This window comes from Ambystoma mexicanum, chromosome 1p, assembly GCF_040938575.1.
Source record: "Ambystoma mexicanum isolate Mex_15411 chromosome 1p, UKY_AmexF1_1, whole genome shotgun sequence".
Lineage (NCBI taxonomy): Eukaryota > Metazoa > Chordata > Amphibia > Caudata > Ambystomatidae > Ambystoma > Ambystoma mexicanum.
The window spans coordinates 119282-145646 of record NC_090921.1 but is presented as its reverse complement, the minus strand read 5'-3'; the positions used below and the strand labels follow the sequence as shown (position 1 = coordinate 145646).

The window sequence follows — 26365 nt, the reverse complement described above, 5'->3', positions numbered from 1 at the left end:
GGGGGACGCACTTGGGGGAGCATCTCCTGGGCAGCTGAGGGTGACTTTCGGCCGCTAGGTGACGGGGCCAGTGCCAGGCCGGGCTGCAGCTTGGCTGGGTGGAGCTCTGCAGCCTGTGTCTGGCCGTCTCGCACCAGGCGCTGTGGGACCCATGGAAATCTTGGGGCGGAGCCATGCAAAATATGCTTACCATACCGCCGGGCATGCTGGTCATGCAAATGCTATTCTTGGCCGAGGAATCTGGGGCTCTGCCGCAGAGCGTTGCTCCGAGTCAGCAGGGGAGCTGCCGAGCAGCAGTCTTTCAGGCAAAGCTTTTGTGGGCATCGCTTCTCGGCCTTTTGGCTAAGATCAAGTGTAGTATCTGTTCTTATCAGTTTAATATCTGATACGTCCTCTATCTGGGGACCATATATTAAATTGATTTTTGGAACCGGGAGATGGAATGGGAGCTTGCTCTGTCCACTCCACGCATCAACTTGGTATTGCAGTACCTCCAGGACTGGTGCACTTCCCCACTTGGGGAAAACAATGCTGTGAAAAAGAAAGACTGAGCAATTCTTGAAAGAAGAGCACTTTGCAATATTTTTTTGTTTAAATGTGTTTTTTTTTCCAGTGTTTCGGAAAAGGTGCTGTTGTGTCACGGGAGGAAAAAAAAGTCTGCCCTTTTTGCTTGCTTTTCACAGGAGCTGCAAAGCAAGGCAAAGGAGCCAGCCAGCCAGCCAGCAGCACAAGGAGGAGATGGGGGACACTGTCCTTGCCCTGCCTCACCCCTGAAAGGCCCCGAACGGCCCCGAACGGCCAAGCCTTATCTGAGGGGGACGCACTTGGGGGAGCATCTCCTGGGCAGCTGAGGGTGACTTTCGGCCGCTAGGTGACGGGGCCAGTGCCAGGCCGGGCTGCAGCTTGGCTGGGTGGAGCTCTGCAGCCTGTGTCTGGCCGTCTCGCACCAGGCGCTGTGGGACCCATGGAAATCTTGGGGCGGAGCCATGCAAAATATGCTTACCATACCGCCGGGCATGCTGGTCATGCAAATGCTATTCTTGGCCGAGGAATCTGGGGCTCTGCCGCAGAGCGTTGCTCCGAGTCAGCAGGGGAGCTGCCGAGCAGCAGTCTTTCAGGCAAAGCTTTTGTGGGCATCGCTTCTCGGCCTTTTGGCTAAGATCAAGTGTAGTATCTGTTCTTATCAGTTTAATATCTGATACGTCCTCTATCTGGGGACCATATATTAAATTGATTTTTGGAACCGGGAGATGGAATGGGAGCTTGCTCTGTCCACTCCACGCATCAACTTGGTATTGCAGTACCTCCAGGACTGGTGCACTTCCCCACTTGGGGAAAACAATGCTGTGAAAAAGAAAGACTGAGCAATTCTTGAAAGAAGAGCACTTTGCAATATTTTTTTGTTTAAATGTGTTTTTTTTTTCCAGTGTTTCGGAAAAGGTGCTGTTGTGTCACGGGAGGAAAAAAAAGTCTGCCCTTTTTGCTTGCTTTTCACAGGAGCTGCAAAGCAAGGCAAAGGAGCCAGCCAGCCAGCCAGCAGCACAAGGAGGAGATGGGGGACACTGTCCTTGCCCTGCCTCACCCCTGAAAGGCCTCGAACGGCCCCGAACGGCCAAGCCTTATCTGAGGGGGACGCACTTGGGGGAGCATCTCCTGGGCAGCTGAGGGTGACTTTCGGCCGCTAGGTGACGGGGCCAGTGCCAGGCCGGGCTGCAGCTTGGCTGGGTGGAGCTCTGCAGCCTGTGTCTGGCCGTCTCGCACCAGGCGCTGTGGGACCCATGGAAATCTTGGGGCGGAGCCATGCAAAATATGCTTACCATACCGCCGGGCATGCTGGTCATGCAAATGCTATTCTTGGCCGAGGAATCTGGGGCTCTGCCGCAGAGCGTTGCTCCGAGTCAGCAGGGGAGCTGCCGAGCAGCAGTCTTTCAGGCAAAGCTTTTGTGGGCATCGCTTCTCGGCCTTTTGGCTAAGATCAAGTGTAGTATCTGTTCTTATCAGTTTAATATCTGATACGTCCTCTATCTGGGGACCATATATTAAATTGATTTTTGGAACCGGGAGATGGAATGGGAGCTTGCTCTGTCCACTCCACGCATCAACTTGGTATTGCAGTACCTCCAGGACTGGTGCACTTCCCCACTTGGGGAAAACAATGCTGTGAAAAAGAAAGACTGAGCAATTCTTGAAAGAAGAGCACTTTGCAATATTTTTTTGTTTAAAAGTGTTTTTTTTTTCCAGTGTTTCGGAAAAGGTGCTGTTGTGTCACGGGAGGAAAAAAAAGTCTGCCCTTTTTGCTTGCTTTTCACAGGAGCTGCAAAGCAAGGCAAAGGAGCCAGCCAGCCAGCCAGCAGCACAAGGAGGAGATGGGGGACACTGTCCTTGCCCTGCCTCACCCCTGAAAGGCCCCGAACGGCCCCGAACGGCCAAGCCTTATCTGAGGGGGACGCACTTGGGGGAGCATCTCCTGGGCAGCTGAGGGTGACTTTCGGCCGCTAGGTGACGGGGCCAGTGCCAGGCCGGGCTGCAGCTTGGCTGGGTGGAGCTCTGCAGCCTGTGTCTGGCCGTCTCGCACCAGGCGCTGTGGGACCCATGGAAATCTTGGGGCGGAGCCATGCAAAATATGCTTACCATACCGCCGGGCATGCTGGTCATGCAAATGCTATTCTTGGCCGAGGAATCTGGGGCTCTGCCGCAGAGCGTTGCTCCGAGTCAGCAGGGGAGCTGCCGAGCAGCAGTCTTTCAGGCAAAGCTTTTGTGGGCATCGCTTCTCGGCCTTTTGGCTAAGATCAAGTGTAGTATCTGTTCTTATCAGTTTAATATCTGATACGTCCTCTATCTGGGGACCATATATTAAATTGATTTTTGGAACCGGGAGATGGAATGGGAGCTTGCTCTGTCCACTCCACGCATCAACTTGGTATTGCAGTACCTCCAGGACTGGTGCACTTCCCCACTTGGGGAAAACAATGCTGTGAAAAAGAAAGACTGAGCAATTCTTGAAAGAAGAGCACTTTGCAATATTTTTTTGTTTAAATGTGTTTTTTTTTTCCAGTGTTTCGGAAAAGGTGCTGTTGTGTCACGGGAGGAAAAAAAAGTCTGCCCTTTTTGCTTGCTTTTCACAGGAGCTGCAAAGCAAGGCAAAGGAGCCAGCCAGCCAGCCAGCAGCACAAGGAGGAGATGGGGGACACTGTCCTTGCCCTGCCTCACCCCTGAAAGTCCCCGAACGGCCCCGAACGGCCAAGCCTTATCTGAGGGGGACGCACTTGGGGGAGCATCTCCTGGGCAGCTGAGGGTGACTTTCGGCCGCTAGGTGACGGGGCCAGTGCCAGGCCGGGCTGCAGCTTGGCTGGGTGGAGCTCTGCAGCCTGTGTCTGGCCGTCTCGCACCAGGCGCTGTGGGACCCATGGAAATCTTGGGGCGGAGCCATGCAAAATATGCTTACCATACCGCCGGGCATGCTGGTCATGCAAATGCTATTCTTGGCCGAGGAATCTGGGGCTCTGCCGCAGAGCGTTGCTCCGAGTCAGCAGGGGAGCTGCCGAGCAGCAGTCTTTCAGGCAAAGCTTTTGTGGGCATCGCTTCTCGGCCTTTTGGCTAAGATCAAGTGTAGTATCTGTTCTTATCAGTTTAATATCTGATACGTCCTCTATCTGGGGACCATATATTAAATTGATTTTTGGAACCGGGAGATGGAATGGGAGCTTGCTCTGTCCACTCCACGCATCAACTTGGTATTGCAGTACCTCCAGGACTGGTGCACTTCCCCACTTGGGGAAAACAATGCTGTGAAAAAGAAAGACTGAGCAATTCTTGAAAGAAGAGCACTTTGCAATATTTTTTTGTTTAAATGTGTTTTTTTTTCCAGTGTTTCGGAAAAGGTGCTGTTGTGTCACGGGAGGAAAAAAAAGTCTGCCCTTTTTGCTTGCTTTTCACAGGAGCTGCAAAGCAAGGCAAAGGAGCCAGCCAGCCAGCCAGCAGCACAAGGAGGAGATGGGGGACACTGTCCTTGCCCTGCCTCACCCCTGAAAGTCCCCGAACGGCCCCGAACGGCCAAGCCTTATCTGAGGGGGACGCACTTGGGGGAGCATCTCCTGGGCAGCTGAGGGTGACTTTCGGCCGCTAGGTGACGGGGCCAGTGCCAGGCCGGGCTGCAGCTTGGCTGGGTGGAGCTCTGCAGCCTGTGTCTGGCCGTCTCGCACCAGGCGCTGTGGGACCCATGGAAATCTTGGGGCGGAGCCATGCAAAATATGCTTACCATACCGCCGGGCATGCTGGTCATGCAAATGCTATTCTTGGCCGAGGAATCTGGGGCTCTGCCGCAGAGCGTTGCTCCGAGTCAGCAGGGGAGCTGCCGAGCAGCAGTCTTTCAGGCAAAGCTTTTGTGGGCATCGCTTCTCGGCCTTTTGGCTAAGATCAAGTGTAGTATCTGTTCTTATCAGTTTAATATCTGATACGTCCTCTATCTGGGGACCATATATTAAATTGATTTTTGGAACCGGGAGATGGAATGGGAGCTTGCTCTGTCCACTCCACGCATCAACTTGGTATTGCAGTACCTCCAGGACTGGTGCACTTCCCCACTTGGGGAAAACAATGCTGTGAAAAAGAAAGACTGAGCAATTCTTGAAAGAAGAGCACTTTGCAATATTTTTTTGTTTAAATGTGTTTTTTTTTCCAGTGTTTCGGAAAAGGTGCTGTTGTGTCACGGGAGGAAAAAAAAGTCTGCCCTTTTTGCTTGCTTTTCACAGGAGCTGCAAAGCAAGGCAAAGGAGCCAGCCAGCCAGCCAGCAGCACAAGGAGGAGATGGGGGACACTGTCCTTGCCCTGCCTCACCCCTGAAAGGCCCCGAACGGCCCCGAACGGCCAAGCCTTATCTGAGGGGGACGCACTTGGGGGAGCATCTCCTGGGCAGCTGAGGGTGACTTTCGGCCGCTAGGTGACGGGGCCAGTGCCAGGCCGGGCTGCAGCTTGGCTGGGTGGAGCTCTGCAGCCTGTGTCTGGCCGTCTCGCACCAGGCGCTGTGGGACCCATGGAAATCTTGGGGCGGAGCCATGCAAAATATGCTTACCATACCGCCGGGCATGCTGGTCATGCAAATGCTATTCTTGGCCGAGGAATCTGGGGCTCTGCCGCAGAGCGTTGCTCCGAGTCAGCAGGGGAGCTGCCGAGCAGCAGTCTTTCAGGCAAAGCTTTTGTGGGCATCGCTTCTCGGCCTTTTGGCTAAGATCAAGTGTAGTATCTGTTCTTATCAGTTTAATATCTGATACGTCCTCTATCTGGGGACCATATATTAAATTGATTTTTGGAACCGGGAGATGGAATGGGAGCTTGCTCTGTCCACTCCACGCATCAACTTGGTATTGCAGTACCTCCAGGACTGGTGCACTTCCCCACTTGGGGAAAACAATGCTGTGAAAAAGAAAGACTGAGCAATTCTTGAAAGAAGAGCACTTTGCAATATTTTTTTGTTTAAATGTGTTTTTTTTTCCAGTGTTTCGGAAAAGGTGCTGTTGTGTCACGCGAGGAAAAAAAAGTCTGCCCTTTTTGCTTGCTTTTCACAGGAGCTGCAAAGCAAGGCAAAGGAGCCAGCCAGCCAGCCAGCAGCACAAGGAGGAGATGGGGGACACTGTCCTTGCCCTGCCTCACCCCTGAAAGGCCCCGAACGGCCCCGAACGGCCAAGCCTTATCTGAGGGGGACGCACTTGGGGGAGCATCTCCTGGGCAGCTGAGGGTGACTTTCGGCCGCTAGGTGACGGGGCCAGTGCCAGGCCGGGCTGCAGCTTGGCTGGGTGGAGCTCTGCAGCCTGTGTCTGGCCGTCTCGCACCAGGCGCTGTGGGACCCATGGAAATCTTGGGGCGGAGCCATGCAAAATATGCTTACCATACCGCCGGGCATGCTGGTCATGCAAATGCTATTCTTGGCCGAGGAATCTGGGGCTCTGCCGCAGAGCGTTGCTCCGAGTCAGCAGGGGAGCTGCCGAGCAGCAGTCTTTCAGGCAAAGCTTTTGTGGGCATCGCTTCTCGGCCTTTTGGCTAAGATCAAGTGTAGTATCTGTTCTTATCAGTTTAATATCTGATACGTCCTCTATCTGGGGACCATATATTAAATTGATTTTTGGAACCGGGAGATGGAATGGGAGCTTGCTCTGTCCACTCCACGCATCAACTTGGTATTGCAGTACCTCCAGGACTGGTGCACTTCCCCACTTGGGGAAAACAATGCTGTGAAAAAGAAAGACTGAGCAATTCTTGAAAGAAGAGCACTTTGCAATATTTTTTTGTTTAAATGTGTTTTTTTTTTCCAGTGTTTCGGAAAAGGTGCTGTTGTGTCACGGGAGGAAAAAAAAGTCTGCCCTTTTTGCTTGCTTTTCACAGGAGCTGCAAAGCAAGGCAAAGGAGCCAGCCAGCCAGCCAGCAGCACAAGGAGGAGATGGGGGACACTGTCCTTGCCCTGCCTCACCCCTGAAAGGCCTCGAACGGCCCCGAACGGCCAAGCCTTATCTGAGGGGGACGCACTTGGGGGAGCATCTCCTGGGCAGCTGAGGGTGACTTTCGGCCGCTAGGTGACGGGGCCAGTGCCAGGCCGGGCTGCAGCTTGGCTGGGTGGAGCTCTGCAGCCTGTGTCTGGCCGTCTCGCACCAGGCGCTGTGGGACCCATGGAAATCTTGGGGCGGAGCCATGCAAAATATGCTTACCATACCGCCGGGCATGCTGGTCATGCAAATGCTATTCTTGGCCGAGGAATCTGGGGCTCTGCCGCAGAGCGTTGCTCCGAGTCAGCAGGGGAGCTGCCGAGCAGCAGTCTTTCAGGCAAAGCTTTTGTGGGCATCGCTTCTCGGCCTTTTGGCTAAGATCAAGTGTAGTATCTGTTCTTATCAGTTTAATATCTGATACGTCCTCTATCTGGGGACCATATATTAAATTGATTTTTGGAACCGGGAGATGGAATGGGAGCTTGCTCTGTCCACTCCACGCATCAACTTGGTATTGCAGTACCTCCAGGACTGGTGCACTTCCCCACTTGGGGAAAACAATGCTGTGAAAAAGAAAGACTGAGCAATTCTTGAAAGAAGAGCACTTTGCAATATTTTTTTGTTTAAAAGTGTTTTTTTTTTCCAGTGTTTCGGAAAAGGTGCTGTTGTGTCACGGGAGGAAAAAAAAGTCTGCCCTTTTTGCTTGCTTTTCACAGGAGCTGCAAAGCAAGGCAAAGGAGCCAGCCAGCCAGCCAGCAGCACAAGGAGGAGATGGGGGACACTGTCCTTGCCCTGCCTCACCCCTGAAAGGCCCCGAACGGCCCCGAACGGCCAAGCCTTATCTGAGGGGGACGCACTTGGGGGAGCATCTCCTGGGCAGCTGAGGGTGACTTTCGGCCGCTAGGTGACGGGGCCAGTGCCAGGCCGGGCTGCAGCTTGGCTGGGTGGAGCTCTGCAGCCTGTGTCTGGCCGTCTCGCACCAGGCGCTGTGGGACCCATGGAAATCTTGGGGCGGAGCCATGCAAAATATGCTTACCATACCGCCGGGCATGCTGGTCATGCAAATGCTATTCTTGGCCGAGGAATCTGGGGCTCTGCCGCAGAGCGTTGCTCCGAGTCAGCAGGGGAGCTGCCGAGCAGCAGTCTTTCAGGCAAAGCTTTTGTGGGCATCGCTTCTCGGCCTTTTGGCTAAGATCAAGTGTAGTATCTGTTCTTATCAGTTTAATATCTGATACGTCCTCTATCTGGGGACCATATATTAAATTGATTTTTGGAACCGGGAGATGGAATGGGAGCTTGCTCTGTCCACTCCACGCATCAACTTGGTATTGCAGTACCTCCAGGACTGGTGCACTTCCCCACTTGGGGAAAACAATGCTGTGAAAAAGAAAGACTGAGCAATTCTTGAAAGAAGAGCACTTTGCAATATTTTTTTGTTTAAATGTGTTTTTTTTTTCCAGTGTTTCGGAAAAGGTGCTGTTGTGTCACGGGAGGAAAAAAAAGTCTGCCCTTTTTGCTTGCTTTTCACAGGAGCTGCAAAGCAAGGCAAAGGAGCCAGCCAGCCAGCCAGCAGCACAAGGAGGAGATGGGGGACACTGTCCTTGCCCTGCCTCACCCCTGAAAGTCCCCGAACGGCCCCGAACGGCCAAGCCTTATCTGAGGGGGACGCACTTGGGGGAGCATCTCCTGGGCAGCTGAGGGTGACTTTCGGCCGCTAGGTGACGGGGCCAGTGCCAGGCCGGGCTGCAGCTTGGCTGGGTGGAGCTCTGCAGCCTGTGTCTGGCCGTCTCGCACCAGGCGCTGTGGGACCCATGGAAATCTTGGGGCGGAGCCATGCAAAATATGCTTACCATACCGCCGGGCATGCTGGTCATGCAAATGCTATTCTTGGCCGAGGAATCTGGGGCTCTGCCGCAGAGCGTTGCTCCGAGTCAGCAGGGGAGCTGCCGAGCAGCAGTCTTTCAGGCAAAGCTTTTGTGGGCATCGCTTCTCGGCCTTTTGGCTAAGATCAAGTGTAGTATCTGTTCTTATCAGTTTAATATCTGATACGTCCTCTATCTGGGGACCATATATTAAATTGATTTTTGGAACCGGGAGATGGAATGGGAGCTTGCTCTGTCCACTCCACGCATCAACTTGGTATTGCAGTACCTCCAGGACTGGTGCACTTCCCCACTTGGGGAAAACAATGCTGTGAAAAAGAAAGACTGAGCAATTCTTGAAAGAAGAGCACTTTGCAATATTTTTTTGTTTAAATGTGTTTTTTTTTCCAGTGTTTCGGAAAAGGTGCTGTTGTGTCACGGGAGGAAAAAAAAGTCTGCCCTTTTTGCTTGCTTTTCACAGGAGCTGCAAAGCAAGGCAAAGGAGCCAGCCAGCCAGCCAGCAGCACAAGGAGGAGATGGGGGACACTGTCCTTGCCCTGCCTCACCCCTGAAAGTCCCCGAACGGCCCCGAACGGCCAAGCCTTATCTGAGGGGGACGCACTTGGGGGAGCATCTCCTGGGCAGCTGAGGGTGACTTTCGGCCGCTAGGTGACGGGGCCAGTGCCAGGCCGGGCTGCAGCTTGGCTGGGTGGAGCTCTGCAGCCTGTGTCTGGCCGTCTCGCACCAGGCGCTGTGGGACCCATGTAAATCTTGGGGCGGAGCCATGCAAAATATGCTTACCATACCGCCGGGCATGCTGGTCATGCAAATGCTATTCTTGGCCGAGGAATCTGGGGCTCTGCCGCAGAGCGTTGCTCCGAGTCAGCAGGGGAGCTGCCGAGCAGCAGTCTTTCAGGCAAAGCTTTTGTGGGCATCGCTTCTCGGCCTTTTGGCTATGATCAAGTGTCGGGATTCACCTTAGCTGTCTGGCTTGCCCAGTCCAAGGTAGACTCCTTTTACAGCTGGCCTCCCTGACCTTCGGGTCAGGGAGTGGGCTACTGATCATGCCTTGAAGGGCCGGAGAATCTTTCGGGCTGGACGAGTTTCGAGTGGAAGATTTGAGGGGGAACGCGTCAGAGAACTCCCCCAGCATGGCTGAAACATCCCGTGTTTTACCGCCGGCAACGCAGTTGAGATATTCAGTTCGGATTGCCGTCCAGAAGGATTTCCAAGAAGTAAAGGATTTCGACTATGTTGTTAATAAGGTACTTTTTGAGGCTTTACAAGCAGACAAAGACAAAATTTATTGTATGCAAGAGCACAGAAACGCTTGCACGTATGATATTACTTTTGTAGACGAAGTCTCTTCCTTGAGTGCATATGAAGTGTACAAAATGGAAAAGAAGAATAGTAGTATTTTGGAAGGTGTTCTGGTGGAGCTTTGTTTCGTCCGACAAACTGTTCCATTAACTGTACATATGTACAATCCATTCGTGTCAGCAGAGAAAATTAGGAATTGGTTATTGCATTATTGTGAAGAAGTGAGAGGAGGTCAAGTTCAAAGGAATAAATTTGGGTATTTTAACGGTGATCGGAGATTTGTTGTGGTGCTAAAGAAACATCCAGACGGCATTGGAGGTTTACATCACCCCCCGGGGGTGTTTAAGATTTTGGAACAGAATGGGTATTTGTATTACCCCAACCAGCCAGTGTTTTGTAGGTTTTGTCGACAGTTTGGACATGCAAAACGGGATTGCCCGAAAGATAAATGTTGGAATTGTGGTAATCCGGACCATAAAATAGTGGACTGTGATCAGAAGCTGATGTGTACTGTTTGTGATATGGAAGGACATGTTGCAGTGTCATGCCCGACTACCCGGCGTACATATGCACAAGCTGCTAGTGAAGGTGGTTTTCACAGTGGGGTTCGTGAAGTTGAGACAAATCTGATTAGCACGTTGGAAGATTTGAGGAAGAAAGAGAAGTTGGTTGAAATCGTGGATACGGCACGGGGAGATGATGTGGGAAAAATTGTAGCGGTAGATGAGAAAGGATCTGCAGAGAGTATAGATGAAGAAGATATTGCTCAAACAGCTAGTGGAAGGGAGGGGATAGACAAAGATTCATATGTTCAAACAGCCAGTGGCAGTGGAATTAATCGGGAGGATGGTGGGGTCGCAGCTTGTTTGGTGGTTGGGGAACAGGTGGAGGAGATGGTTACAGAGAATGTTGGAAAGTTGTTAACGGAAGATGAAGTTAGGGAAATGATGGAACAATGGCCGAAGGACTTTGGAGAGGAGGGGATATTTTCTCCTGCGCGTGAAAAATTGGTTGCAGAAGGTTATTTACTAGCTCGGATTGATAGAGAATGGGAGGATGATGATTTAGAGGACCATCAAGAGTTATTCAGGTCGTATCGGGCTTACAAACGAGAGCAGTTTGAGATAGAGGATGCGGCACAGGCTAGGGAGTCAGTAGGGAGAGAAGGTACTTTGATCCCTGAGGTGGGAGGTTTTTCGGCTGAACAAGATTCAGTGTTGCCCCCTTCTTTAACATCGCATGTCGAGAATCTTTTGAAGAGAGAAAGAGTGGTTATTAAAAAAGCTGAAGGAATGGGGCAAGTTAAGGGGATGGAGACGTCGAATAGTTCTGGTGTTTTGCAGTCTGCATCGGACAGTGAGAAGAACGAGGAGGTGGATATTCGGTTATTGAAGAAGACTGAGCGAAAGTTGAGGAGACAGAGATCTGACCGGAGTCGGTCAGTCATTAGAGATGGGAAGGCATCTTTCAAATAGTACCGGAATGGGAAAAGAAGATGTGAGAAATAAGGAAAAATGAATAAAATAAAATGAAAGGTGAAGAAAAGAAAAAAGGAAAAGAAAAGGGGGGAAAAAAAAAAAAAAAAAATTGTATAGTCTGTTGAGGAAGTTGGAATTTTTTGGTGTTTTTTTTTGATTTGGTGTTTTTTAAATTTGTGTATTTTTTATTGGCTTTTTGATTTGGATTTTTTTGATTGGCATTTTTTTAAATTGGAGGTTTGGGACGGTTGAAGGGGTGAAGTGGAGACCGAAAAAAAAAAAAGAAAAAATCTGTTCTTATCAGTTTAATATCTGATACGTCCTCTATCTGGGGACCATATATTAAATTGATTTTTGGAACCGGGAGATGGAATGGGAGCTTGCTCTGTCCACTCCACGCATCAACTTGGTATTGCAGTACCTCCAGGACTGGTGCACTTCCCCACTTGGGGAAAACAATGCTGTGAAAAAGAAAGACTGAGCAATTCTTGAAAGAAGAGCACTTTGCAATATTTTTTTGTTTAAATGTGTTTTTTTTTTCCAGTGTTTCGGAAAAGGTGCTGTTGTGTCACGGGAGGAAAAAAAAGTCTGCCCTTTTTGCTTGCTTTTCACAGGAGCTGCAAAGCAAGGCAAAGGAGCCAGCCAGCCAGCCAGCAGCACAAGGAGGAGATGGGGGACACTGTCCTTGCCCTGCCTCACCCCTGAAAGGCCCCGAACGGCCCCGAACGGCCAAGCCTTATCTGAGGGGGACGCACTTGGGGGAGCATCTCCTGGGCAGCTGAGGGTGACTTTCGGCCGCTAGGTGACGGGGCCAGTGCCAGGCCGGGCTGCAGCTTGGCTGGGTGGAGCTCTGCAGCCTGTGTCTGGCCGTCTCGCACCAGGCGCTGTGGGACCCATGGAAATCTTGGGGCGGAGCCATGCAAAATATGCTTACCATACCGCCGGGCATGCTGGTCATGCAAATGCTATTCTTGGCCGAGGAATCTGGGGCTCTGCCGCAGAGCGTTGCTCCGAGTCAGCAGGGGAGCTGCCGAGCAGCAGTCTTTCAGGCAAAGCTTTTGTGGGCATCGCTTCTCGGCCTTTTGGCTAAGATCAAGTGTAGTATCTGTTCTTATCAGTTTAATATCTGATACGTCCTCTATCTGGGGACCATATATTAAATTGATTTTTGGAACCGGGAGATGGAATGGGAGCTTGCTCTGTCCACTCCACGCATCAACTTGGTATTGCAGTACCTCCAGGACTGGTGCACTTCCCCACTTGGGGAAAACAATGCTGTGAAAAAGAAAGACTGAGCAATTCTTGAAAGAAGAGCACTTTGCAATATTTTTTTGTTTAAATGTGTTTTTTTTTTCCAGTGTTTCGGAAAAGGTGCTGTTGTGTCACGGGAGGAAAAAAAAGTCTGCCCTTTTTGCTTGCTTTTCACAGGAGCTGCAAAGCAAGGCAAAGGAGCCAGCCAGCCAGCCAGCAGCACAAGGAGGAGATGGGGGACACTGTCCTTGCCCTGCCTCACCCCTGAAAGTCCCCGAACGGCCCCGAACGGCCAAGCCTTATCTGAGGGGGACGCACTTGGGGGAGCATCTCCTGGGCAGCTGAGGGTGACTTTCGGCCGCTAGGTGACGGGGCCAGTGCCAGGCCGGGCTGCAGCTTGGCTGGGTGGAGCTCTGCAGCCTGTGTCTGGCCGTCTCGCACCAGGCGCTGTGGGACCCATGGAAATCTTGGGGCGGAGCCATGCAAAATATGCTTACCATACCGCCGGGCATGCTGGTCATGCAAATGCTATTCTTGGCCGAGGAATCTGGGGCTCTGCCGCAGAGCGTTGCTCCGAGTCAGCAGGGGAGCTGCCGAGCAGCAGTCTTTCAGGCAAAGCTTTTGTGGGCATCGCTTCTCGGCCTTTTGGCTAAGATCAAGTGTAGTATCTGTTCTTATCAGTTTAATATCTGATACGTCCTCTATCTGGGGACCATATATTAAATTGATTTTTGGAACCGGGAGATGGAATGGGAGCTTGCTCTGTCCACTCCACGCATCAACTTGGTATTGCAGTACCTCCAGGACTGGTGCACTTCCCCACTTGGGGAAAACAATGCTGTGAAAAAGAAAGACTGAGCAATTCTTGAAAGAAGAGCACTTTGCAATATTTTTTTGTTTAAATGTGTTTTTTTTTCCAGTGTTTCGGAAAAGGTGCTGTTGTGTCACGGGAGGAAAAAAAAGTCTGCCCTTTTTGCTTGCTTTTCACAGGAGCTGCAAAGCAAGGCAAAGGAGCCAGCCAGCCAGCCAGCAGCACAAGGAGGAGATGGGGGACACTGTCCTTGCCCTGCCTCACCCCTGAAAGTCCCCGAACGGCCCCGAACGGCCAAGCCTTATCTGAGGGGGACGCACTTGGGGGAGCATCTCCTGGGCAGCTGAGGGTGACTTTCGGCCGCTAGGTGACGGGGCCAGTGCCAGGCCGGGCTGCAGCTTGGCTGGGTGGAGCTCTGCAGCCTGTGTCTGGCCGTCTCGCACCAGGCGCTGTGGGACCCATGTAAATCTTGGGGCGGAGCCATGCAAAATATGCTTACCATACCGCCGGGCATGCTGGTCATGCAAATGCTATTCTTGGCCGAGGAATCTGGGGCTCTGCCGCAGAGCGTTGCTCCGAGTCAGCAGGGGAGCTGCCGAGCAGCAGTCTTTCAGGCAAAGCTTTTGTGGGCATCGCTTCTCGGCCTTTTGGCTATGATCAAGTGTCGGGATTCACCTTAGCTGTCTGGCTTGCCCAGTCCAAGGTAGACTCCTTTTACAGCTGGCCTCCCTGACCTTCGGGTCAGGGAGTGGGCTACTGATCATGCCTTGAAGGGCCGGAGAATCTTTCGGGCTGGACGAGTTTCGAGTGGAAGATTTGAGGGGGAACGCGTCAGAGAACTCCCCCAGCATGGCTGAAACATCCCGTGTTTTACCGCCGGCAACGCAGTTGAGATATTCAGTTCGGATTGCCGTCCAGAAGGATTTCCAAGAAGTAAAGGATTTCGACTATGTTGTTAATAAGGTACTTTTTGAGGCTTTACAAGCAGACAAAGACAAAATTTATTGTATGCAAGAGCACAGAAACGCTTGCACGTATGATATTACTTTTGTAGACGAAGTCTCTTCCTTGAGTGCATATGAAGTGTACAAAATGGAAAAGAAGAATAGTAGTATTTTGGAAGGTGTTCTGGTGGAGCTTTGTTTCGTCCGACAAACTGTTCCATTAACTGTACATATGTACAATCCATTCGTGTCAGCAGAGAAAATTAGGAATTGGTTATTGCATTATTGTGAAGAAGTGAGAGGAGGTCAAGTTCAAAGGAATAAATTTGGGTATTTTAACGGTGATCGGAGATTTGTTGTGGTGCTAAAGAAACATCCAGACGGCATTGGAGGTTTACATCACCCCCCGGGGGTGTTTAAGATTTTGGAACAGAATGGGTATTTGTATTACCCCAACCAGCCAGTGTTTTGTAGGTTTTGTCGACAGTTTGGACATGCAAAACGGGATTGCCCGAAAGATAAATGTTGGAATTGTGGTAATCCGGACCATAAAATAGTGGACTGTGATCAGAAGCTGATGTGTACTGTTTGTGATATGGAAGGACATGTTGCAGTGTCATGCCCGACTACCCGGCGTACATATGCACAAGCTGCTAGTGAAGGTGGTTTTCACAGTGGGGTTCGTGAAGTTGAGACAAATCTGATTAGCACGTTGGAAGATTTGAGGAAGAAAGAGAAGTTGGTTGAAATCGTGGATACGGCACGGGGAGATGATGTGGGAAAAATTGTAGCGGTAGATGAGAAAGGATCTGCAGAGAGTATAGATGAAGAAGATATTGCTCAAACAGCTAGTGGAAGGGAGGGGATAGACAAAGATTCATATGTTCAAACAGCCAGTGGCAGTGGAATTAATCGGGAGGATGGTGGGGTCGCAGCTTGTTTGGTGGTTGGGGAACAGGTGGAGGAGATGGTTACAGAGAATGTTGGAAAGTTGTTAACGGAAGATGAAGTTAGGGAAATGATGGAACAATGGCCGAAGGACTTTGGAGAGGAGGGGATATTTTCTCCTGCGCGTGAAAAATTGGTTGCAGAAGGTTATTTACTAGCTCGGATTGATAGAGAATGGGAGGATGATGATTTAGAGGACCATCAAGAGTTATTCAGGTCGTATCGGGCTTACAAACGAGAGCAGTTTGAGATAGAGGATGCGGCACAGGCTAGGGAGTCAGTAGGGAGAGAAGGTACTTTGATCCCTGAGGTGGGAGGTTTTTCGGCTGAACAAGATTCAGTGTTGCCCCCTTCTTTAACATCGCATGTCGAGAATCTTTTGAAGAGAGAAAGAGTGGTTATTAAAAAAGCTGAAGGAATGGGGCAAGTTAAGGGGATGGAGACGTCGAATAGTTCTGGTGTTTTGCAGTCTGCATCGGACAGTGAGAAGAACGAGGAGGTGGATATTCGGTTATTGAAGAAGACTGAGCGAAAGTTGAGGAGACAGAGATCTGACCGGAGTCGGTCAGTCATTAGAGATGGGAAGGCATCTTTCAAATAGTACCGGAATGGGAAAAGAAGATGTGAGAAATAAGGAAAAATGAATAAAATAAAATGAAAGGTGAAGAAAAGAAAAAAGGAAAAGAAAAGGGGGGAAAAAAAAAAAAAAAAAATTGTATAGTCTGTTGAGGAAGTTGGAATTTTTTGGTGTTTTTTTTTGATTTGGTGTTTTTTAAATTTGTGTATTTTTTATTGGCTTTTTGATTTGGATTTTTTTGATTGGCATTTTTTTAAATTGGAGGTTTGGGACGGTTGAAGGGGTGAAGTGGAGACCGAAAAAAAAAAAAGAAAAAATCTGTTCTTATCAGTTTAATATCTGATACGTCCTCTATCTGGGGACCATATATTAAATTGATTTTTGGAACCGGGAGATGGAATGGGAGCTTGCTCTGTCCACTCCACGCATCAACTTGGTATTGCAGTACCTCCAGGACTGGTGCACTTCCCCACTTGGGGAAAACAATGCTGTGAAAAAGAAAGACTGAGCAATTCTTGAAAGAAGAGCACTTTGCAATATTTTTTTGTTTAAATGTGTTTTTTTTTCCAGTGTTTCGGAAAAGGTGCTGTTGTGTCACGGGAGGAAAAAAAAGTCTGCCCTTTTTGCTTGCTTTTCACAGGAGCTGCAAAGCAAGGCAAAGGAGCCAGCCAGCCAGCCAGCAGCACAAGGAGGAGATGGGGGACACTGTCCTTGCCCTGCCTCACCCCTGAAAGTCCCCGAACGGCCCCGAACGGCCAAGCCTTATCTGAGGGGGACGCACTTGGGGGAGCATCTCCTGGGCAGCTGAGGGTGACTTTCGGCCGCTAGGTGACGGGGCCAGTGCCAGGCCGGGCTGCAGCTTGGCTGGGTGGAGCTCTGCAGCCTGTGTCTGGCCGTCTCGCACCAGGCGCTGTGGGACCCATGTAAATCTTGGGGCGGAGCCATGCAAAATATGCTTACCATACCGCCGGGCATGCTGGTCATGCAAATGCTATTCTTGGCCGAGGAATCTGGGGCTCTGCCGCAGAGCGTTGCTCCGAGTCAGCAGGGGAGCTGCCGAGCAGCAGTCTTTCAGGCAAAGCTTTTGTGGGCATCGCTTCTCGGCCTTTTGGCTATGATCAAGTGTCGGGATTCACCTTAGCTGTCTGGCTTGCCCAGTCCAAGGTAGACTCCTTTTACAGCTGGCCTCCCTGACCTTCGGGTCAGGGAGTTGGCTACTGATCATGCCTTGAAGGGCCGGAGAATCTTTCGGGCTGGACGAGTTTCGAGTGGAAGATTTGAGGGGGAACGCGTCAGAGAACTCCCCCAGCATGGCTGAAACATCCCGTGTTTTACCGCCGGCAACGCAGTTGAGATATTCAGTTCGGATTGCCGTCCAGAAGGATTTCCAAGAAGTAAAGGATTTCGACTATGTTGTTAATAAGGTACTTTTTGAGGCTTTACAAGCAGACAAAGACAAAATTTATTGTATGCAAGAGCACAGAAACGCTTGCACGTATGATATTACTTTTGTAGACGAAGTCTCTTCCTTGAGTGCATATGAAGTGTACAAAATGGAAAAGAAGAATAGTAGTATTTTGGAAGGTGTTCTGGTGGAGCTTTGTTTCGTCCGACAAACTGTTCCATTAACTGTACATATGTACAATCCATTCGTGTCAGCAGAGAAAATTAGGAATTGGTTATTGCATTATTGTGAAGAAGTGAGAGGAGGTCAAGTTCAAAGGAATAAATTTGGGTATTTTAACGGTGATCGGAGATTTGTTGTGGTGCTAAAGAAACATCCAGACGGCATTGGAGGTTTACATCACCCCCCGGGGGTGTTTAAGATTTTGGAACAGAATGGGTATTTGTATTACCCCAACCAGCCAGTGTTTTGTAGGTTTTGTCGACAGTTTGGACATGCAAAACGGGATTGCCCGAAAGATAAATGTTGGAATTGTGGTAATCCGGACCATAAAATAGTGGACTGTGATCAGAAGCTGATGTGTACTGTTTGTGATATGGAAGGACATGTTGCAGTGTCATGCCCGACTACCCGGCGTACATATGCACAAGCTGCTAGTGAAGGTGGTTTTCACAGTGGGGTTCGTGAAGTTGAGACAAATCTGATTAGCACGTTGGAAGATTTGAGGAAGAAAGAGAAGTTGGTTGAAATCGTGGATACGGCACGGGGAGATGATGTGGGAAAAATTGTAGCGGTAGATGAGAAAGGATCTGCAGAGAGTATAGATGAAGAAGATATTGCTCAAACAGCTAGTGGAAGGGAGGGGATAGACAAAGATTCATATGTTCAAACAGCCAGTGGCAGTGGAATTAATCGGGAGGATGGTGGGGTCGCAGCTTGTTTGGTGGTTGGGGAACAGGTGGAGGAGATGGTTACAGAGAATGTTGGAAAGTTGTTAACGGAAGATGAAGTTAGGGAAATGATGGAACAATGGCCGAAGGACTTTGGAGAGGAGGGGATATTTTCTCCTGCGCGTGAAAAATTGGTTGCAGAAGGTTATTTACTAGCTCGGATTGATAGAGAATGGGAGGATGATGATTTAGAGGACCATCAAGAGTTATTCAGGTCGTATCGGGCTTACAAACGAGAGCAGTTTGAGATAGAGGATGCGGCACAGGCTAGGGAGTCAGTAGGGAGAGAAGGTACTTTGATCCCTGAGGTGGGAGGTTTTTCGGCTGAACAAGATTCAGTGTTGCCCCCTTCTTTAACATCGCATGTCGAGAATCTTTTGAAGAGAGAAAGAGTGGTTATTAAAAAAGCTGAAGGAATGGGGCAAGTTAAGGGGATGGAGACGTCGAATAGTTCTGGTGTTTTGCAGTCTGCATCGGACAGTGAGAAGAACGAGGAGGTGGATATTCGGTTATTGAAGAAGACTGAGCGAAAGTTGAGGAGACAGAGATCTGACCGGAGTCGGTCAGTCATTAGAGATGGGAAGGCATCTTTCAAATAGTACCGGAATGGGAAAAGAAGATGTGAGAAATAAGGAAAAATGAATAAAATAAAATGAAAGGTGAAGAAAAGAAAAAAGGAAAAGAAAAGGGGGGGGAAAAAAAAAAAAAAAAAAATTGTATAGTCTGTTGAGGAAGTTGGAATTTTTTGGTGTTTTTTTTTGATTTGGTGTTTTTTAAATTTGTGTATTTTTTATTGGCTTTTTGATTTGGATTTTTTTGATTGGCATTTTTTTAAATTGGAGGTTTGGGACGGTTGAAGGGGTGAAGTGGAGACCGAAAAAAAAAAAAGAAAAAATCTGTTCTTATCAGTTTAATATCTGATACGTCCTCTATCTGGGGACCATATATTAAATTGATTTTTGGAACCGGGAGATGGAATGGGAGCTTGCTCTGTCCACTCCACGCATCAACTTGGTATTGCAGTACCTCCAGGACTGGTGCACTTCCCCACTTGGGGAAAACAATGCTGTGAAAAAGAAAGACTGAGCAATTCTTGAAAGAAGAGCACTTTGCAATATTTTTTTGTTTAAATGTGTTTTTTTTTTCCAGTGTTTCGGAAAAGGTGCTGTTGTGTCACGGGAGGAAAAAAAAGTCTGCCCTTTTTGCTTGCTTTTCACAGGAGCTGCAAAGCAAGGCAAAGGAGCCAGCCAGCCAGCCAGCAGCACAAGGAGGAGATGGGGGACACTGTCCTTGCCCTGCCTCACCCCTGAAAGGCCCCGAACGGCCCCGAACGGCCAAGCCTTATCTGAGGGGGACGCACTTGGGGGAGCATCTCCTGGGCAGCTGAGGGTGACTTTCGGCCGCTAGGTGACGGGGCCAGTGCCAGGCCGGGCTGCAGCTTCTCTGGGTGGAGCTCTGCAGCCTGTGTCTGGCCGTCTCGCACCAGGCGCTGTGGGACCCATGGAAATCTTGGGGCGGAGCCATGCAAAATATGCTTACCATACCGCCGGGCATGCTGGTCATGCAAATGCTATTCTTGGCCGAGGAATCTGGGGCTCTGCCGCAGAGCGTTGCTCCGAGTCAGCAGGGGAGCTGCCGAGCAGCAGTCTTTCAGGCAAAGCTTTTGTGGGCATCGCTTCTCGGCCTTTTGGCTAAGATCAAGTGTAGTATCTGTTCTTATCAGTTTAATATCTGATACGTCCTCTATCTGGGGACCATATATTAAATTGATTTTTGGAACCGGGAGATGGAATGGGAGCTTGCTCTGTCCACTCCACGCATCAACTTGGTATTGCAGTACCTCCAGGACTGGTGCACTTCCCCACTTGGGGAAAACAATGCTGTGAAAAAGAAAGACTGAGCAATTCTTGAAAGAAGAGCACTTTGCAATATTTTTTTGTTTAAATGTGTTTTTTTTTTCCAGTGTTTCGGAAAAGGTGCTGTTGTGTCACGGGAGGAAAAAAAAGTCTGCCCTTTTTGCTTGCTTTTCACAGGAGCTGCAAAGCAAGGCAAAGGAGCCAGCCAGCCAGCCAGCAGCACAAGGAGGAGATGGGGGACACTGTCCTTGCCCTGCCTCACCCCTGAAAGGCCCCGAACGGCCCCGAACGGCCAAGCCTTATCTGAGGGGGACGCACTTGGGGGAGCATCTCCTGGGCAGCTGAGGGTGACTTTCGGCCGCTAGGTGACGGGGCCAGTGCCAGGCCGGGCTGCAGCTTGGCTGGGTGGAGCTCTGCAGCCTGTGTCTGGCCGTCTCGCACCAGGCGCTGTGGGACCCATGGAAATCTTGGGGCGGAGCCATGCAAAATATGCTTACCATACCGCCGGGCATGCTGGTCATGCAAATGCTATTCTTGGCCGAGGAATCTGGGGCTCTGCCGCAGAGCGTTGCTCCGAGTCAGCAGGGGAGCTGCCGAGCAGCAGTCTTTCAGGCAAAGCTTTTGTGGGCATCGCTTCTCGGCCTTTTGGCTAAGATCAAGTGTAGTATCTGTTCTTATCAGTTTAATATCTGATACGTCCTCTATCTGGGGACCATATATTAAATTGATTTTTGGAACCGGGAGATGGAATGGGAGCTTGCTCTGTCCACTCCACGCATCAACTTGGTATTGCAGTACCTCCAGGACTGGTGCACTTCCCCACTTGGGGAAAACAATGCTGTGAAAAAGAAAGACTGAGCAATTCTTGAAAGAAGAGCACTTTGCAATATTTTTTTGTTTAAATGTGTTTTTTTTTTCCAGTGTTTCGGAAAAGGTGCTGTTGTGTCACGGGAGGAAAAAAAAGTCTGCCCTTTTTGCTTGCTTTTCACAGGAGCTGCAAAGCAAGGCAAAGGAGCCAGCCAGCCAGCCAGCAGCACAAGGAGGAGATGGGGGACACTGTCCTTGCCCTGCCTCACCCCTGAAAGTCCCCGAACGGCCCCGAACGGCCAAGCCTTATCTGAGGGGGACGCACTTGGGGGAGCATCTCCTGGGCAGCTGAGGGTGACTTTCGGCCGCTAGGTGACGGGGCCAGTGCCAGGCCGGGCTGCAGCTTGGCTGGGTGGAGCTCTGCAGCCTGTGTCTGGCCGTCTCGCACCAGGCGCTGTGGGACCCATGGAAATCTTGGGGCGGAGCCATGCAAAATATGCTTACCATACCGCCGGGCATGCTGGTCATGCAAATGCTATTCTTGGCCGAGGAATCTGGGGCTCTGCCGCAGAGCGTTGCTCCGAGTCAGCAGGGGAGCTGCCGAGCAGCAGTCTTTCAGGCAAAGCTTTTGTGGGCATCGCTTCTCGGCCTTTTGGCTAAGATCAAGTGTAGTATCTGTTCTTATCAGTTTAATATCTGATACGTCCTCTATCTGGGGACCATATATTAAATTGATTTTTGGAACCGGGAGATGGAATGGGAGCTTGCTCTGTCCACTCCACGCATCAACTTGGTATTGCAGTACCTCCAGGACTGGTGCACTTCCCCACTTGGGGAAAACAATGCTGTGAAAAAGAAAGACTGAGCAATTCTTGAAAGAAGAGCACTTTGCAATATTTTTTTGTTTAAATGTGTTTTTTTTTCCAGTGTTTCGGAAAAGGTGCTGTTGTGTCACGGGAGGAAAAAAAAGTCTGCCCTTTTTGCTTGCTTTTCACAGGAGCTGCAAAGCAAGGCAAAGGAGCCAGCCAGCCAGCCAGCAGCACAAGGAGGAGATGGGGGACACTGTCCTTGCCCTGCCTCACCCCTGAAAGTCCCCGAACGGCCCCGAACGGCCAAGCCTTATCTGAGGGGGACGCACTTGGGGGAGCATCTCCTGGGCAGCTGAGGGTGACTTTCGGCCGCTAGGTGACGGGGCCAGTGCCAGGCCGGGCTGCAGCTTGGCTGGGTGGAGCTCTGCAGCCTGTGTCTGGCCGTCTCGCACCAGGCGCTGTGGGACCCATGTAAATCTTGGGGCGGAGCCATGCAAAATATGCTTACCATACCGCCGGGCATGCTGGTCATGCAAATGCTATTCTTGGCCGAGGAATCTGGGGCTCTGCCGCAGAGCGTTGCTCCGAGTCAGCAGGGGAGCTGCCGAGCAGCAGTCTTTCAGGCAAAGCTTTTGTGGGCATCGCTTCTCGGCCTTTTGGCTATGATCAAGTGTCGGGATTCACCTTAGCTGTCTGGCTTGCCCAGTCCAAGGTAGACTCCTTTTACAGCTGGCCTCCCTGACCTTCGGGTCAGGGAGTGGGCTACTGATCATGCCTTGAAGGGCCGGAGAATCTTTCGGGCTGGACGAGTTTCGAGTGGAAGATTTGAGGGGGAACGCGTCAGAGAACTCCCCCAGCATGGCTGAAACATCCCGTGTTTTACCGCCGGCAACGCAGTTGAGATATTCAGTTCGGATTGCCGTCCAGAAGGATTTCCAAGAAGTAAAGGATTTCGACTATGTTGTTAATAAGGTACTTTTTGAGGCTTTACAAGCAGACAAAGACAAAATTTATTGTATGCAAGAGCACAGAAACGCTTGCACGTATGATATTACTTTTGTAGACGAAGTCTCTTCCTTGAGTGCATATGAAGTGTACAAAATGGAAAAGAAGAATAGTAGTATTTTGGAAGGTGTTCTGGTGGAGCTTTGTTTCGTCCGACAAACTGTTCCATTAACTGTACATATGTACAATCCATTCGTGTCAGCAGAGAAAATTAGGAATTGGTTATTGCATTATTGTGAAGAAGTGAGAGGAGGTCAAGTTCAAAGGAATAAATTTGGGTATTTTAACGGTGATCGGAGATTTGTTGTGGTGCTAAAGAAACATCCAGACGGCATTGGAGGTTTACATCACCCCCCGGGGGTGTTTAAGATTTTGGAACAGAATGGGTATTTGTATTACCCCAACCAGCCAGTGTTTTGTAGGTTTTGTCGACAGTTTGGACATGCAAAACGGGATTGCCCGAAAGATAAATGTTGGAATTGTGGTAATCCGGACCATAAAATAGTGGACTGTGATCAGAAGCTGATGTGTACTGTTTGTGATATGGAAGGACATGTTGCAGTGTCATGCCCGACTACCCGGCGTACATATGCACAAGCTGCTAGTGAAGGTGGTTTTCACAGTGGGGTTCGTGAAGTTGAGACAAATCTGATTAGCACGTTGGAAGATTTGAGGAAGAAAGAGAAGTTGGTTGAAATCGTGGATACGGCACGGGGAGATGATGTGGGAAAAATTGTAGCGGTAGATGAGAAAGGATCTGCAGAGAGTATAGATGAAGAAGATATTGCTCAAACAGCTAGTGGAAGGGAGGGGATAGACAAAGATTCATATGTTCAAACAGCCAGTGGCAGTGGAATTAATCGGGAGGATGGTGGGGTCGCAGCTTGTTTGGTGGTTGGGGAACAGGTGGAGGAGATGGTTACAGAGAATGTTGGAAAGTTGTTAACGGAAGATGAAGTTAGGGAAATGATGGAACAATGGCCGAAGGACTTTGGAGAGGAGGGGATATTTTCTCCTGCGCGTGAAAAATTGGTTGCAGAAGGTTATTTACTAGCTCGGATTGATAGAGAATGGGAGGATGATGATTTAGAGGACCATCAAGAGTTATTCAGGTCGTATCGGGCTTACAAACGAGAGCAGTTTGAGATAGAGGATGCGGCACAGGCTAGGGAGTCAGTAGGGAGAGAAGGTACTTTGATCCCTGAGGTGGGAGGTTTTTCGGCTGAACAAGATTCAGTGTTGCCCCCTTCTTTAACATCGCATGTCGAGAATCTTTTGAAGAGAGAAAGAGTGGTTATTAAAAAAGCTGAAGGAATGGGGCAAGTTAAGGGGATGGAGACGTCGAATAGTTCTGGTGTTTTGCAGTCTGCATCGGACAGTGAGAAGAACGAGGAGGTGGATATTCGGTTATTGAAGAAGACTGAGCGAAAGTTGAGGAGACAGAGATCTGACCGGAGTCGGTCAGTCATTAGAGATGGGAAGGCATCTTTCAAATAGTACCGGAATGGGAAAAGAAGATGTGAGAAATAAGGAAAAATGAATAAAATAAAATGAAAGGTGAAGAAAAGAAAAAAGGAAAAGAAAAGGGGGGGAAAAAAAAAAAAAAAAAAATTGTATAGTCTGTTGAGGAAGTTGGAATTTTTTGGTGTTTTTTTTTGATTTGGTGTTTTTTAAATTTGTGTATTTTTTATTGGCTTTTTGATTTGGATTTTTTTGATTGGCATTTTTTTAAATTGGAGGTTTGGGACGGTTGAAGGGGTGAAGTGGAGACCGAAAAAAAAAAAAGAAAAAATCTGTTCTTATCAGTTTAATATCTGATACGTCCTCTATCTGGGGACCATATATTAAATTGATTTTTGGAACCGGGAGATGGAATGGGAGCTTGCTCTGTCCACTCCACGCATCAACTTGGTATTGCAGTACCTCCAGGACTGGTGCACTTCCCCACTTGGGGAAAACAATGCTGTGAAAAAGAAAGACTGAGCAATTCTTGAAAGAAGAGCACTTTGCAATATTTTTTTGTTTAAATGTGTTTTTTTTTTCCAGTGTTTCGGAAAAGGTGCTGTTGTGTCACGGGAGGAAAAAAAAGTCTGCCCTTTTTGCTTGCTTTTCACAGGAGCTGCAAAGCAAGGCAAAGGAGCCAGCCAGCCAGCCAGCAGCACAAGGAGGAGATGGGGGACACTGTCCTTGCCCTGCCTCACCCCTGAAAGGCCCCGAACGGCCCCGAACGGCCAAGCCTTATCTGAGGGGGACGCACTTGGGGGAGCATCTCCTGGGCAGCTGAGGGTGACTTTCGGCCGCTAGGTGACGGGGCCAGTGCCAGGCCGGGCTGCAGCTTCTCTGGGTGGAGCTCTGCAGCCTGTGTCTGGCCGTCTCGCACCAGGCGCTGTGGGACCCATGGAAATCTTGGGGCGGAGCCATGCAAAATATGCTTACCATACCGCCGGGCATGCTGGTCATGCAAATGCTATTCTTGGCCGAGGAATCTGGGGCTCTGCCGCAGAGCGTTGCTCCGAGTCAGCAGGGGAGCTGCCGAGCAGCAGTCTTTCAGGCAAAGCTTTTGTGGGCATCGCTTCTCGGCCTTTTGGCTAAGATCAAGTGTAGTATCTGTTCTTATCAGTTTAATATCTGATACGTCCTCTATCTGGGGACCATATATTAAATTGATTTTTGGAACCGGGAGATGGAATGGGAGCTTGCTCTGTCCACTCCACGCATCAACTTGGTATTGCAGTACCTCCAGGACTGGTGCACTTCCCCACTTGGGGAAAACAATGCTGTGAAAAAGAAAGACTGAGCAATTCTTGAAAGAAGAGCACTTTGCAATATTTTTTTGTTTAAATGTGTTTTTTTTTCCAGTGTTTCGGAAAAGGTGCTGTTGTGTCACGGGAGGAAAAAAAAGTCTGCCCTTTTTGCTTGCTTTTCACAGGAGCTGCAAAGCAAGGCAAAGGAGCCAGCCAGCCAGCCAGCAGCACAAGGAGGAGATGGGGGACACTGTCCTTGCCCTGCCTCACCCCTGAAAGGCCCCGAACGGCCCCGAACGGCCAAGCCTTATCTGAGGGGGACGCACTTGGGGGAGCATCTCCTGGGCAGCTGAGGGTGACTTTCGGCCGCTAGGTGACGGGGCCAGTGCCAGGCCGGGCTGCAGCTTGGCTGGGTGGAGCTCTGCAGCCTGTGTCTGGCCGTCTCGCACCAGGCGCTGTGGGACCCATGGAAATCTTGGGGCGGAGCCATGCAAAATATGCTTACCATACCGCCGGGCATGCTGGTCATGCAAATGCTATTCTTGGCCGAGGAATCTGGGGCTCTGCCGCAGAGCGTTGCTCCGAGTCAGCAGGGGAGCTGCCGAGCAGCAGTCTTTCAGGCAAAGCTTTTGTGGGCATCGCTTCTCGGCCTTTTGGCTAAGATCAAGTGTAGTATCTGTTCTTATCAGTTTAATATCTGATACGTCCTCTATCTGGGGACCATATATTAAATTGATTTTTGGAACCGGGAGATGGAATGGGAGCTTGCTCTGTCCACTCCACGCATCAACTTGGTATTGCAGTACCTCCAGGACTGGTGCACTTCCCCACTTGGGGAAAACAATGCTGTGAAAAAGAAAGACTGAGCAATTCTTGAAAGAAGAGCACTTTGCAATATTTTTTTGTTTAAATGTGTTTTTTTTTTCCAGTGTTTCGGAAAAGGTGCTGTTGTGTCACGGGAGGAAAAAAAAGTCTGCCCTTTTTGCTTGCTTTTCACAGGAGCTGCAAAGCAAGGCAAAGGAGCCAGCCAGCCAGCCAGCAGCACAAGGAGGAGATGGGGGACACTGTCCTTGCCCTGCCTCACCCCTGAAAGGCCTCGAACGGCCCCGAACGGCCAAGCCT

At 49.9% G+C, this 26365-nt stretch overlaps 18 non-coding genes and 4 pseudogenes across 18 annotated transcripts; all 22 read left to right on the top strand.

The window, feature by feature from the left end:
• Nucleotides 1–322: 322 nt before the first annotated feature.
• On the top strand, nucleotides 323–513 carry LOC138464274 (U2 spliceosomal RNA). The gene has a single exon (XR_011266859.1). It is a non-coding gene; the product is annotated as a U2 spliceosomal RNA (small nuclear RNA).
• Nucleotides 514–1135: 622 nt separating this feature from the next.
• On the top strand, nucleotides 1136–1326 carry LOC138464263 (U2 spliceosomal RNA). The gene has a single exon (XR_011266848.1). It is a non-coding gene; the product is annotated as a U2 spliceosomal RNA (small nuclear RNA).
• Nucleotides 1327–1949: 623 nt separating this feature from the next.
• Nucleotides 1950–2140, top strand: LOC138464251 (U2 spliceosomal RNA). The gene has a single exon (XR_011266837.1). It is a non-coding gene; the product is annotated as a U2 spliceosomal RNA (small nuclear RNA).
• Nucleotides 2141–2763: 623 nt separating this feature from the next.
• Nucleotides 2764–2954, top strand: LOC138464229 (U2 spliceosomal RNA). The gene has a single exon (XR_011266815.1). It is a non-coding gene; the product is annotated as a U2 spliceosomal RNA (small nuclear RNA).
• Nucleotides 2955–3577: 623 nt separating this feature from the next.
• Nucleotides 3578–3768, top strand: LOC138464218 (U2 spliceosomal RNA). The gene has a single exon (XR_011266804.1). It is a non-coding gene; the product is annotated as a U2 spliceosomal RNA (small nuclear RNA).
• A 622-nt stretch (nucleotides 3769–4390) lies between these two features.
• LOC138464207 (U2 spliceosomal RNA) lies at nucleotides 4391–4581 on the top strand. The gene has a single exon (XR_011266793.1). It is a non-coding gene; the product is annotated as a U2 spliceosomal RNA (small nuclear RNA).
• Nucleotides 4582–5203: 622 nt separating this feature from the next.
• LOC138464196 (U2 spliceosomal RNA) lies at nucleotides 5204–5394 on the top strand. Its single transcript, XR_011266782.1, has one exon. It is a non-coding gene; the product is annotated as a U2 spliceosomal RNA (small nuclear RNA).
• Nucleotides 5395–6016: 622 nt separating this feature from the next.
• LOC138464185 (U2 spliceosomal RNA) lies at nucleotides 6017–6207 on the top strand. The gene has a single exon (XR_011266771.1). It is a non-coding gene; the product is annotated as a U2 spliceosomal RNA (small nuclear RNA).
• Nucleotides 6208–6830: 623 nt separating this feature from the next.
• Nucleotides 6831–7021, top strand: LOC138464174 (U2 spliceosomal RNA). The gene has a single exon (XR_011266760.1). It is a non-coding gene; the product is annotated as a U2 spliceosomal RNA (small nuclear RNA).
• A 623-nt stretch (nucleotides 7022–7644) lies between these two features.
• Nucleotides 7645–7835, top strand: LOC138464163 (U2 spliceosomal RNA). Its single transcript, XR_011266749.1, has one exon. It is a non-coding gene; the product is annotated as a U2 spliceosomal RNA (small nuclear RNA).
• A 623-nt stretch (nucleotides 7836–8458) lies between these two features.
• Nucleotides 8459–8649, top strand: LOC138464152 (U2 spliceosomal RNA). The gene has a single exon (XR_011266738.1). It is a non-coding gene; the product is annotated as a U2 spliceosomal RNA (small nuclear RNA).
• Nucleotides 8650–11356: 2707 nt separating this feature from the next.
• On the top strand, nucleotides 11357–11579 carry LOC138460500 (U2 spliceosomal RNA; annotated as a pseudogene).
• Nucleotides 11580–12202: 623 nt separating this feature from the next.
• On the top strand, nucleotides 12203–12393 carry LOC138464141 (U2 spliceosomal RNA). The gene has a single exon (XR_011266727.1). It is a non-coding gene; the product is annotated as a U2 spliceosomal RNA (small nuclear RNA).
• A 623-nt stretch (nucleotides 12394–13016) lies between these two features.
• Nucleotides 13017–13207, top strand: LOC138464130 (U2 spliceosomal RNA). Its single transcript, XR_011266716.1, has one exon. It is a non-coding gene; the product is annotated as a U2 spliceosomal RNA (small nuclear RNA).
• A 2707-nt stretch (nucleotides 13208–15914) lies between these two features.
• On the top strand, nucleotides 15915–16137 carry LOC138460489 (U2 spliceosomal RNA; annotated as a pseudogene).
• A 2710-nt stretch (nucleotides 16138–18847) lies between these two features.
• LOC138460478 (U2 spliceosomal RNA) lies at nucleotides 18848–19070 on the top strand (annotated as a pseudogene).
• A 623-nt stretch (nucleotides 19071–19693) lies between these two features.
• On the top strand, nucleotides 19694–19884 carry LOC138464108 (U2 spliceosomal RNA). The gene has a single exon (XR_011266694.1). It is a non-coding gene; the product is annotated as a U2 spliceosomal RNA (small nuclear RNA).
• A 623-nt stretch (nucleotides 19885–20507) lies between these two features.
• LOC138464097 (U2 spliceosomal RNA) lies at nucleotides 20508–20698 on the top strand. Its single transcript, XR_011266683.1, has one exon. It is a non-coding gene; the product is annotated as a U2 spliceosomal RNA (small nuclear RNA).
• A 623-nt stretch (nucleotides 20699–21321) lies between these two features.
• Nucleotides 21322–21512, top strand: LOC138464085 (U2 spliceosomal RNA). Its single transcript, XR_011266672.1, has one exon. It is a non-coding gene; the product is annotated as a U2 spliceosomal RNA (small nuclear RNA).
• A 2709-nt stretch (nucleotides 21513–24221) lies between these two features.
• On the top strand, nucleotides 24222–24444 carry LOC138460467 (U2 spliceosomal RNA; annotated as a pseudogene).
• Nucleotides 24445–25067: 623 nt separating this feature from the next.
• Nucleotides 25068–25258, top strand: LOC138464074 (U2 spliceosomal RNA). Its single transcript, XR_011266661.1, has one exon. It is a non-coding gene; the product is annotated as a U2 spliceosomal RNA (small nuclear RNA).
• Nucleotides 25259–25880: 622 nt separating this feature from the next.
• Nucleotides 25881–26071, top strand: LOC138464063 (U2 spliceosomal RNA). Its single transcript, XR_011266650.1, has one exon. It is a non-coding gene; the product is annotated as a U2 spliceosomal RNA (small nuclear RNA).
• Nucleotides 26072–26365: the final 294 nt, after the last annotated feature.